The 11,661-nt window shown below is 39.1% G+C and overlaps 1 long non-coding RNA gene across 1 annotated transcript; it reads right to left on the minus strand.

Moving 5' to 3' along the window:
- Positions 1 to 3,984: 3,984 nt before the first annotated feature.
- On the minus strand, positions 3,985 to 10,095 carry LOC119254874 (uncharacterized). Its single transcript, XR_005127398.2, has 3 exons — positions 9,618 to 10,095; positions 7,246 to 7,411; positions 3,985 to 4,713 (listed from the first exon to the last, which is right to left on the minus strand). It is a non-coding gene; the product is annotated as an uncharacterized LOC119254874 (long non-coding RNA).
- Between the last annotated feature and the right edge of the window lie 1,566 nt (positions 10,096 to 11,661).

Below are 11,661 nucleotides of genomic sequence, written 5' to 3' on the forward strand. Positions count from 1 at the left end.
TAACAAGAGCAAAGATATTTAGGAGTATGAGAACATTTTGTAAAAGCAGTGGACAGCTTCCACAGAATCGAAAACGTGTGTCCAAAGTCAACAATAGTCAGATAGTAAGGACTTGGACATTTCACATTTTAATTGTGATAAAATATCTATAACAAGACCTTTGTAAGAAGGCAAACTAGAATTGTGTCTCTACCACTAGCCACCTGGAGAACTTTGAACAAATTACGTTACCTTTCTCTGTGGCTCATACATAAATGGAGATTTTAGTCTAGTTCGTTGTGGTCTTAGGGGATGACAGTTGTTTTTATGTTACCCCACTCCCCTCTTCCTTAAGGGAACATTATTATTTTACTGCTTTGAAAGTCTCTCTCTTTTAAATTGGTTGTATTTCAACTCCCAGATTTCATCTCTACCAACAATTATTTAATAATCATATGCATAAAATAAACAATAAAAATAACAACTTTTTACTGTTTAATCAACATTAATAGTATAGATAGAATCACAAAAGTAGAATAATGTGTTCTGTGACTGTCTCGTGCCCTCACCCTCCAGGGGCACATCTGTCCCCTAGGATGTCACCTAATGTGTCCCTGTAAAGGCCTGAGTGAGTGCTGCATAGGAAAACCTCCACTCTTGCTGAAATAGCTTCTAGTTGGTGACTACACTTGTACTCCCACAAGATTTGAGTTACTAGCATTTTAAAAGCTGTCATTCTTTTCTTCAGGCAAATATAACTGAATTCTTTACCCAAATAAACTCCCAATATCAGAATTTTGGTGTTATAACCATCTGATTTATTATTGTTATTATTATCATCATTATCACTATTCTGTTTAAGCTAAGCTGCTTCAGAAATTCAGTGATAGCTCCTGTGTTATAGTCAGAGCGTACCGATAGGGAGACATTGAATCAAAGCCCCTGCCTGCCCGAATTTAGCGTTATTACTACTATTGCTATATTTATGATGAGCATTATTATTTTTATTTGAAATTTTATCTCCCTTTTCTTGTAGTGGCTTTTGTACAGCAAGCTAATTCTAGAGTTGAAGAGTAATAACATCCAATGCTTTTGCCATCACCATAGTTACAGCGATGTGCCAGGTAAGGATGTTTTCCCTTTAAATTTATTATTTTAGATTTTACTTTTCACAAAAGGCATACAAGGTAAATATTACTTCCTCATTTTTCAGATTAAAAAACTGATATTCACAAAGGTTAGGAATCTTGAAGAATTCATCGACACTGTCAGTGCTAACACTGAGGTTGAGTTGTAACTGACACATGTCAGAGTCTATCATGGTCCATTGCCTCTCTTACTATGTTATGGTGGTTGAAATTATTTGCTTTACTTCCAGCCTCTGCTAGAAATACAATAAAAATATCTTTCTTTTAAATTGGTTGTATGCATTTATATATATTAACGTATATACATCTATTTACATCATCTTATATACATAAAATAGCACATACACATGCTATTTATGAGCAACCTGTGAATCATTAGTCAGGGACCAATATATTATTTTTTTCTTATAATATAAGGAAGTATTTAATTTGGCATGTAATATATAAAGATACATATATACATTTTTGGAATTAAATAATATGTAATATTTTGTATCCTTTATCTCCCACTAAATATTTTGTTGGGGATGATTTTCCAACTAATTATTTCAGAAAATTATTGTGGTACTATATTTATATTTTATTTAACAGTGTATGAACATTTATTTAATCCATTCAATTTAATTGGGGCATATATTTGTTTTTAAAAACTCTAATAAAGTCATAAATTTTCATTTTTCCTGCATTATGTTAAAAGTCTTCAGTGAAAGTTTTTTTTTTTTTTTTAAGATTTATTTATTTATTTATACAAGCACTGGGTACAGTCAGAAGTGCAGGAGGGTGAGAGAATTCACCACAGCCAGAGCAGGGAACAGAACAGGCAGACTGACGAAATAAGCTGCTGAGGGGAGCAGTGGGTGCGGCAGGAGAGGTCTGTGTGCCATGTGGGACCCTTGCCCAGCGGCCGGCCAGGGATCGAACCGGCACTGCAGAGGCTGTCGGCAGCTTCGCAGCCCAGCGCTCAACCGGTGCGCCACCAGGGGAGGCCCAAATCAGTGAAAGTTTTTGTTTAAAAATGCATATTGTTTATTATCTTAGGAAAGAAGAAAGATATCTATATACACATGGTATTAAAAATATTTGGTTCAATATGTCACTTTAAAATTAATAACAACCACTAGATAAACAGAAATAGGATATTTTTCTTTCAAGCCCCAGTGGGAAATAAATTTAATGAGGAAAACCCCATCAATTCAACTTAAGGCAAAAGTGAAATCACAACAATAGTAATGCCATTAGGAAATCTTTGGACAAAGAAATATAAGTAAGACAGCATTAAAAAGCTTTTGTATATAATAACTCAGCACATGTAAACACAGGCAAAATAATCAAATGTGCTCATTCAAAGACTTAGAATCATAGATTCAGTAAATAATAATAATGCAATCTTATGTTATTAAGGTCCACAATAAAATCAAAATGACACAATTGGCTCTAATTAGATAAATTCTCCTTTTCCTGAAAAAGTAGGAGCATATCAATACATTTCTTTCAGTCATTTTCATAACTGATTTGAGGTCTAAATTAAAATTTCCAGGTATTCAAAAAATGATCTTAGCATTAATTTTTCATAAATATGTGACTATAATTCTTTCATAATTATTTTCAGCTTTTTGAACCAATTAATTCTGTACAGATATTAAATTTAATTAAAATGAACCCAAAGATATTTAAAATTTGATCTTCATTTTTTAAATGAATGATAAAATTTGCAGTGAGCATTTTATTGTTTAGATAAATCTCTATTAATCTGAGAGTCACTATATGTGAAAGAGGTATACAAAAAAGATTTTCATATTAAAATACAAAGTGAAGCAGATGCCTTCAAATAAATAGTAGATACCAAATCACTGAAACAAGTGAACATTGAGAAGCTGAAGATGGAAAAACAAAAGAGAGGGTACACTTGAAATATCATTAAAAAATAGTCATGTTAGGATATACAGCCAAGTAAATATTTCTAAACATAGAGCAAAACAGATAGGAAATAGGGAGGAAAAAAAAACAACAAGAAAATCATCTGACAACCCCAAAAGTTCAACATTTGAATAACAGACTTTTTCTTATAAAGCATTTCATGATTGAACGACAGCAGTTTCCATATTTAAAGGAACCATTATATTCTTAGTTTGATAAATGAGAGTCACAGCAAGACACACTGTGGTGAAATTTCAGAACAACATAGAGAAGGAAGAAGAAGCGTGATGGGGCTGGAAAAAGTCTCTCTCCTCCGGCCACCTCCCTCCCAATTGAGTCCAGGAACTGAGACATGTAGCCAAAACGGCCGTGGTTGTTGAAACCACAGTGCAGATGTGAAGAATTGAATGCAAAGAGATATAAAAATAGGAGAATATCAAAATTATAACAAAATCACAAACTTCATTTACTGAGCATGTTGAGTTTGTATTTGCATGAGAATACCGTTACAGATGTATTTTGTATTTGACCCTCAGAACACCAAATCCCATATGTTTGGTATTTTTATTCATTGCTTTGCAGATAAGAAAACTAAAATTCAGAGAGAATAAGCTGAGTGGCCTGAATGGTGGCCCCAAAGAAATGCAATTCTAGTCCTGGAACATGTGAAGTTTTCTTACACTGCAAAGTCTTTGCAGATGTGATTAAGTCAAGGAAATCGATTCAAGATGGTGGGAATATCTGGGTTTTACAGGTGGCCCTAAATGAATCACACGTATCTTTATAGCAGAGAGCCAGAGTGAGAGCCGGCCACCCACAGAGTAGAATGCAAATGAAATATGATGAGAGAGAGACTCTTTTTCACACAAACTGAATCAGGAACGGCTGCCCATTTTTCAACAGGAACAGGGGGTAGAAGATAATAAAGCAATATCTTTAATATTCTGAGGCAAAATGATTTTCATTCAGTATTTCCACGCTTGAGGAAAACATTACTCCATTTAAATAATAGAATGAGGGTATTTTCGGGTGTGCAACGTCTCAACATCTCTGCCTTAGGTGTTTGTTGAGTCCTCTGGGGAGCAAATGCCCGGACAAATGAGAGGTTCATCAGGGGCACGTGTGGGAGAAGCCGGAGCAGGGAGGAGCCTCAGACTGTACCTGTGAAAAGAGAGGGAGAAGGAGGCGCAGACGAACCCCAGACTGGGGTTCAGCTACCAGAGTGTTTGCCACTCACTGGGGTTCTCTGGTGCAGACTGCCCACAGAGGCATCCCATGCTGTCCTGCAGCTGCTCAGTCACTGGCTCACAGTCCTCAGAAGATGAGTCACCAACATGGGAACTGGTTCTGAGAACACAGGTGTTCCTGGTGGCATCACTCATTCAACTCTATATTGTCCAAGTCTTACAAACAGGAAGATGTTGTAAGAACTTTCCCCACATGTTTCTAGTCCCTTTGGCTCCCTTCATGGGCTTCAGTCTCAATGGTGTTGACTTGGAGGCACCTCACTCCTCAGTGTCTTCTATTTGTTGCATAAAGCCCCATGGAGGAGGAGGATGGTTGTGAAGCTCCAAATCTGGGTTCTCAAATTCCAAGAGTTCACTCAAGTATAGCAAGTCCCCCTGTAACCTGATGTTGGACCAGGATGGCATCCTCCCGAGAGGTGGCTCTGAAAGAGATTAGGAAACCACGAGAACAGGTGCCCTTCAGAATGGAGTGACCTGCCACCTCTTGTTGTCAGCCTGAGGCCTCATATCAAAAATAAACAGCAGGCAAACATCACTGAAGATGCTATTAATGAAAATCATGAATAATAACTCAGATAAAACATATGGTTAGGATACCGAACATATGGTTAGGTAAGGTCAAAAAAACCTAACTTCTCATCTTCCAGAGTAGGAAGCTGAGTCATGATTTAAATCTAAACTAATAATAATAGTAGTTTAATTAGGAATAATGAAATATATTTTGGAGGAAAGAGTTGAAATTTAAGTTTACAGAGTAATTGCTGTGGAACATATATCTCAGACTGCGACAAGTGGACAGGTGAGGAAATGTTCACTGAAAATTTCATTCAACCATGTGAGAACCTTTTGTCTGTGTTCAAGTTGCTAAATATAAAAATTAGAGATATGGTAACACAAAGGGGTTAAGTGAGATCAGCTCTCATTCTGGCCACATGCTAACATTACGTTATGCCAGCTGCAAATAAAGACATGCATATAAAACATGTTGCAGACATCTTACAGAGGAGACTGAACACTCACCCCAAAATTTTATGGGCATGTCAAGACTGATGATGTCATATGTGTGCCAAGAGGTTATATGCATTCTGGGGAGATCAGAGCAAGATCCCCATTCTGGTTGGACAATTAGATTGAGAGAGTCAGGAAAGAAGACCAGATTGAGGTGTTTTTGTTTTTGTTTTTTTAATTGAGTTAACATTGTTTTAGAACTCTATATATTCTAGGAGTACAGATTCACACTTCAAATGTGAGTTACCACATGGTGGGGGAGCAAGGGCAGAGGGAGTGCAGTCGCCGTGGGGGAGGCCTGATAGTACTTTGGTGGTGGATGTGGTTTGAGATTTTTATTGTGGTTTTTGTAGAGGATGGGACTGGGTGGGGTTTCCATTCATGGTCTGAATTTCCCATCGACACTAACACAGAAAGGCTTGTTCATATGTGCTTGGAAGGGGAAGAGGATGAAATAAGGCTTATAAGCTGTCAGCAAGCATCAAAAACTGGAGTCAGAATCTTTATTGCCTGATATTTGTTTTTCGAGGTTTGTTAGGAGAAAAGAGTGCTGGAAAGTGATTTAGAGGAAGCATAGAATGAGAAGATGGAATAACCACAAGCCCCTCCCGTGATGGACTTCGAACTCCATGGGGATCATGTTGAGCACCTGAAGGACAGAAGAGGCAGAACTTTCTGGAATTCTATTCCTTCATCCACAAAGACAGTGGGTAAGAATGGGTGGAGGAAGGGCACTCCTGACTCTGTTTGGGCTCTCAAGTTATGTTGAATCCTAAGGATTCTGAATTAAGAGCATCCAGCGATAGCGCCCTCTGCACAATCATTAACATTTAAGGTTAAGTTGGTTTGCCTTCTCCTAGTGGCCTTTGAGCAGGACATGTAAAGTAAGGACATTAAATGGAAGGAAGGAAAACTAAAAAGAGGAGGTTAAAAACTGCAGTTGATGTTTAGCATGTGTGAGAAATTTCTAAATGGCACTTTGAGGATGTTGAACTCCTGCTGGTAGTTAGATGAGTTGGAATAATCCAAGCCGTCAACATTTGAAATCCAGCAGTGGTCCTGGAAATTAGGAATAACTTCACAGCATGTCCATTCTGGGGATCCAAACCCCTAAAATCCACTCATGTTCTAACATGATATGATTCTTATCCACAAAGTTTTATTAGAGGTCCAAAAGCTTTGGAAATGCTAGGACCGCATTTCCCTCCCAATGAATAATACTCTGTTCCTGGTCTTCAACCAGTAGCTTGCTGGCTTTTAAAGAAATGTGTGCAAGAGAGACAGTGACCATGTGTCATTCAAACCTGCACCAGCTGTCAGCCGGCACCATTTCTGTTTTTTAGGGCAGACTTTCCCATTAACTCTATGGCACTTTAAGATAATTTAAGATAATTTAGGGCTTGGGACCAGTATGGACCAGATATATGTTTGCTCAAATGAGTTATTTGCCTTTATCAGATTTCGATACCTGCCTTCATTTCAAAAAAGCATTTTGAAGGTTTGGAGTGAGAAGAGTAGGAAAGTTCCTGAGATCCCAAATGCCCTGTGGTCACACTGCATCATTTCAAAAGGCGATTGTATGTTGAAGTTGACAGAACATGGGGACTCTGCCAATTCCTTCATGTTTCCATCAGCAAAGCCATCCCAGCCATTTGTGTTAAAGTAAAACATGGCCAGTAGCCTGGAGGAAGACATTTTGCCTCCTCTGGACTTCCCTGCATATTTCCTTTCTCTCTATCATAAATTAAATATGCTTAATATTTGTGGCACTGAGAATAACAAACCAACAAAGCTATGCAACCCATCTGGATCAGATGACTTAATCTGTTCTCAAGGCTTATTGGGCAACTTTCTTTTGGACTCCTCTTTCAGGGTGGCTAATTTCTAATAATCCAACAAAATATAGTCTTTACCATGAAATAAAGGATGTAGGCGAATCAACTTACTTAGATTGCTGGCAGGGCAATAAAATTGCACGTTGTCTTCACCGATTTGCCCTCTGAGACAGGATAATAGATTTTCTCACACTTTTTCATTGACATTTCAACCGTGTGAGGTACCACATGGATAAAAAAGAAATATAACTGAGGGTCCAGTGGGGTCCACAATGAACTAAGAATAGATGCATCAGGAAAAAGTGATTTAATTCTAAGTTCAAACCAGGGTCCCCACCAAAGAGCAAGTCAAAACATAATTTCTTTTATTCATCGACTCCTCCCCATGCAGTCATTGACTGTTGAAAAGGTTTGATTAACGTAGATTTCTCTGTAGACCCAGAATGAACTGACATTGAATTCTGAATCCACTTAACTGATGTCTCTGAATCTTAGAGGTCACTGATACTTCACAATGAATTTCCTGGGTCCCTGATAGGTATCTGAAAATCCAGTTTCTTTGGAATATTTATGATTTTCTACCCCTAATTTTTCTGAAGATGGATAAACAATATGCTAAAGACCATAAGGTTAGCAAATATTAGGCCACAGCAAGAAAGAAACAAAAAACATAAATGCAAATTCTCTTCTTAGTTCCAGATTGTTTTAGGCTCAATATGGTTACCTGAAAGCCCAATACACCCAGCATTATTCTTCTGTCCTCCCAAATCTCCTTCTCTCCAACTAGACAAGCTTTTAATTCATGCCATCACTACTTACCATGTTTCTCTGAAATCTAGAAAAAATGCTTAACTCCATTCTGTCCCTCACACCTAGTTTGTCCATTGCTGAAATGTAACATCCACAAAGACCTACAAGGAAAGGCATTTACCGTCCTCTCTCACATGTGCACAGGTGCTATTCCAGGGGAGAAGCTCTATAAATAGTTGCAGACAAACTGATCAACATAACAGATAAACAATATGCTAAAGACCTTAGGGTAAGAAAAGAGTATGGGGAGAGAGGAATTATTATTTCTTGATGAGATAATGGCAAAGAAAGGCATCAGGCAAAGATAACCAACACACTGATTCTGTCATGTTCAAGGTAATGATTTAAAAACTAACTGGAATGTCTGATGTTTAGTAAAAAATTCTTAATTTTCAAATTACCAGTCTTATTTAAACATCAAAATAACATCTGTTAGCATCTATCCTTAGCATCTAAACCATACGAGAACGTAAAATCTCTTTCTATTCTTTATTGCAATGCCTCTAGTTCTCAAACTTAGGAACTCAAAATATACTGATTAAAAACATAAATAAATGGGTGAATATTATGTCATCATAGCATAGCTAGTCCCCTAATTTGGGGGAACTGAGCTGTCAGCACATCTGTGTAAAACTAAGGAACTGGTGAGTTGGCTTAAAAAAAAAAAAAAAAAGCCCCTTTACACAGAGGAAATGGGTAGGCAGGATTCTGCAAGATTTCCCCCTGACAAATCTATCCCCTAGTTATTCCATTGAACATAGATCTGGTCCCTTGGAAGGGATTTTGCAGATGGAATTAAATTTACCAGGTAAAGGTTATTAAAACACGGAGAGTATCTGGAATTATCCAGGTGATCTATTGAATCACGTAAGAACTCAAAAACAAAGACGGTTCTTCCCTTGGTTACAAAAGAAGAGAGATGAGGTCAAAAGCAGATGTGGAGAGATGAGGATGAGAAGGACTTGCCCACAACTTTAAAGGCTGGACAGGACACCACAAGCTGAGTCACATGAGCTGACTCCAGAGCTGAGATTGATTCCACATGAATCACCACTATGCAAGTAACCACAGCCCTAAATCGTCAGAATGAATTCTGTCAACAACCTGGATCCTTAGTACTACCCCAAAACCTCCAGAAAGTACCTCAATTCTCTGGTAATCTTGATGTCAGCTATTAGATCCCATCTAGAGCAGAGATCCAGCTGAGCCTGGCTCAGCTCAGGAACTGACTGTGAAAGGATTCAGATGACAAAGCACCTTTAATCTAGGCAGGGACTTCAGTGATCAAGAAGGCTGACACCGAATTGGGCTTACTGGTTGTGATTCTTCTTTGTTGATGTAATAGGTCACATGAAAACACTGCTCTTGAGCATGATCAAGGGAAAATAGCAGCTAAAATAGGATTTGTCCACCACCAATAAGCAATGAAATATCCAAAAACCTTGAAACCTACAAAGCAAAGGTGCCCAAGAGAGTTGGCAATGCCTAGTGGAAATATTAGGCCACAGCAACAAAGAAACAAAAAATGTAAATGCAAACTCTCTTCTTAGTTCCAGATTGTTTTAGGCTCAATATGGTTACCTGAACCCATTACGCCCACCATTATTCTTCTGTCCTCCCAAATCTCCTTCCTCCAACTATACAATCTTTTAATTCATGCCATCACTACTTACCATGTCTCTCTGAAATCTGGAAAGAATGCTTAATTCCATTCTGTCCCTCACACTCAGTGTGTCCATAAGTTCTTTTGATTCCAATCATACCATGATCCTATCTCACTGCTCAGAACTTTTGTGGTTGCCACCTGAGTCCTTAGCTAACTCATCCTTGTTTGGAACGTGCAACAGCTTCTTATCTAGTTTCTCTACCTCCACCCTTCCCCCAATACCTCCCCAGCTCCCACCACCGACTCTAACCAGGTCATCTGCAAGACACAAGCCAAGCGTTTTTCTATAGTGTAAATTAGGTTATGGCATGTTCCTGTTGAGATGCTCTCCAGTGACTAGAATACACACTAATTTCCACCCTGCAGCCTAAAAGCTGTAATGAGCATGCCTTCATCTTCCCCTCCAAGTTTATCTTCTCCCACTCCCTGTATTTTGTTGCACTCCAGGTGTAATGGTCAACTTAATTCCATTGAGCAGCTCAATCTTATTCCTTTCAGGTCTTTGGAATTTTAGAACTTGGAATGTTCATATTGTTTCCTCGTGCCTCAAGTCAAACGATACTTCTCCAGACTACACCCTTGATGTTCTACCTAAGGTACCTCACAGATGAATTAACTTATTTTTTTTGAAAATTGGTTTTGAATTTTATTTTTTAAAATGTTCATTTAGGCCTCACTTCTCTTATTTTTGTGTCTGCTTTTTGATGGCCTATAGCCCTTCAAAGTGCAAATGGGATTTAAAAATAAAGAGACTTAAATCTCTCTGTTGAGAATAAGAGAAGAGACTTCCTCCTTTTTTCACAATGTTTACTTTAGAGAAACTACAATTGTAAGCTCTTTAGCTGTTCTTTAAAATAATATAAATTATTTTAAAAGCCAAGTAAGCCTCTGGGGGATTTTACAACTCACAAATGTTTCCTGAAGAAACTGAGAGCCATCACTTTGAAATGTTATCATCATCGAGGATGATAGCACCCTTACCCCCCCAGCCACCCCCACCAGTCTACTGGGAGACCAAGATCCTGATTTCACCTGGTACCTGGTCCTGAGTTGCAAACTACTGCAGCTCATAAAGCTATGAGAAAATAATTTTTGAAGGTAATTAGCAAAGAGGGGTAATTGTTAGGGGGAAAGGATGTCCTGAGCTAATTCCATACAGGCTTTGTGGACGCCACCCCCACCCCAGGCCAAAGCCATCAAGACATTGGGAAAGACAAATCCTGTCACCACCAAAGGGAAGGTGGCTGGGACCTGAGGGTGGGGTTAAGCAGCCAGGTTGGGTATCAAAACCAAACTTGTGGGCCTTGAGGTCTCTCTCGCTCTGTCGCTCGCCTTCTGGCTTCATGGCTCCCGGCTCGCGGCCAGCTCTGAGTGCCATTTGGGATTCCTGATCGGCGGATCAGGTAGGACGCATTTAAAACTTTGTCTCCCACTTTTCTCCCTGAGTTGTACATTTCCTCACTTGCTCTTCCCTTGTGAATAAACCTTTTATGAACCTTTCGTGTGTGCCTGCAGTAGAGCACTGATAAATCCTTTTAAGCGCGGTTGAGGAGCCACAGTCAGGCACCCTGTTTTGTATCGGGGCTGCCCTATAACATGGCTACCTCAATTACTAAGTAAATTTAGGGTAAATTATATCACAAATGACGCTGCCTGGCTTCTCCCCGGAAACCTAGTTTGTCTTGAGAACATGCATGTAATGGGTCATGATGGGGTTTTGTGGAGTTGCGGGGGTCCTTGGGTTCACTCTGGGAAAGGTTTCGCCAGAGCTCCTGTTTCGGCGGCGCGTTTCCCAGGCGAGTTTCTCCATGAGACAGAGACGTTAGTTATATTTAAAGAGTAGGTTTATTAGGGAAAGGAAAAGGAACAGGTTTTGCTAAGAGAGGCCTGCATGGTTGCAGGCGGCCTTGACAGGTCACGGGCAGGCAGGAAGCTGCTGTCCTGCCTGCTTCTTTTCTTGGTGAAAAGAAGCACCTGCATAGTCACAGGTGGGCAGTGGGAGCGCTGCCCCGAGCCAGTGCAGAGACTGCATTGATATAGTCCCCTTCTGT

Source organism: Talpa occidentalis, unplaced genomic scaffold, assembly GCF_014898055.3.
Source record: "Talpa occidentalis isolate TD23 unplaced genomic scaffold, MPIMG_talOcc4v2.1 talOcc4.3, whole genome shotgun sequence".
NCBI classification, from domain to species: domain Eukaryota; kingdom Metazoa; phylum Chordata; class Mammalia; order Eulipotyphla; family Talpidae; genus Talpa; species Talpa occidentalis.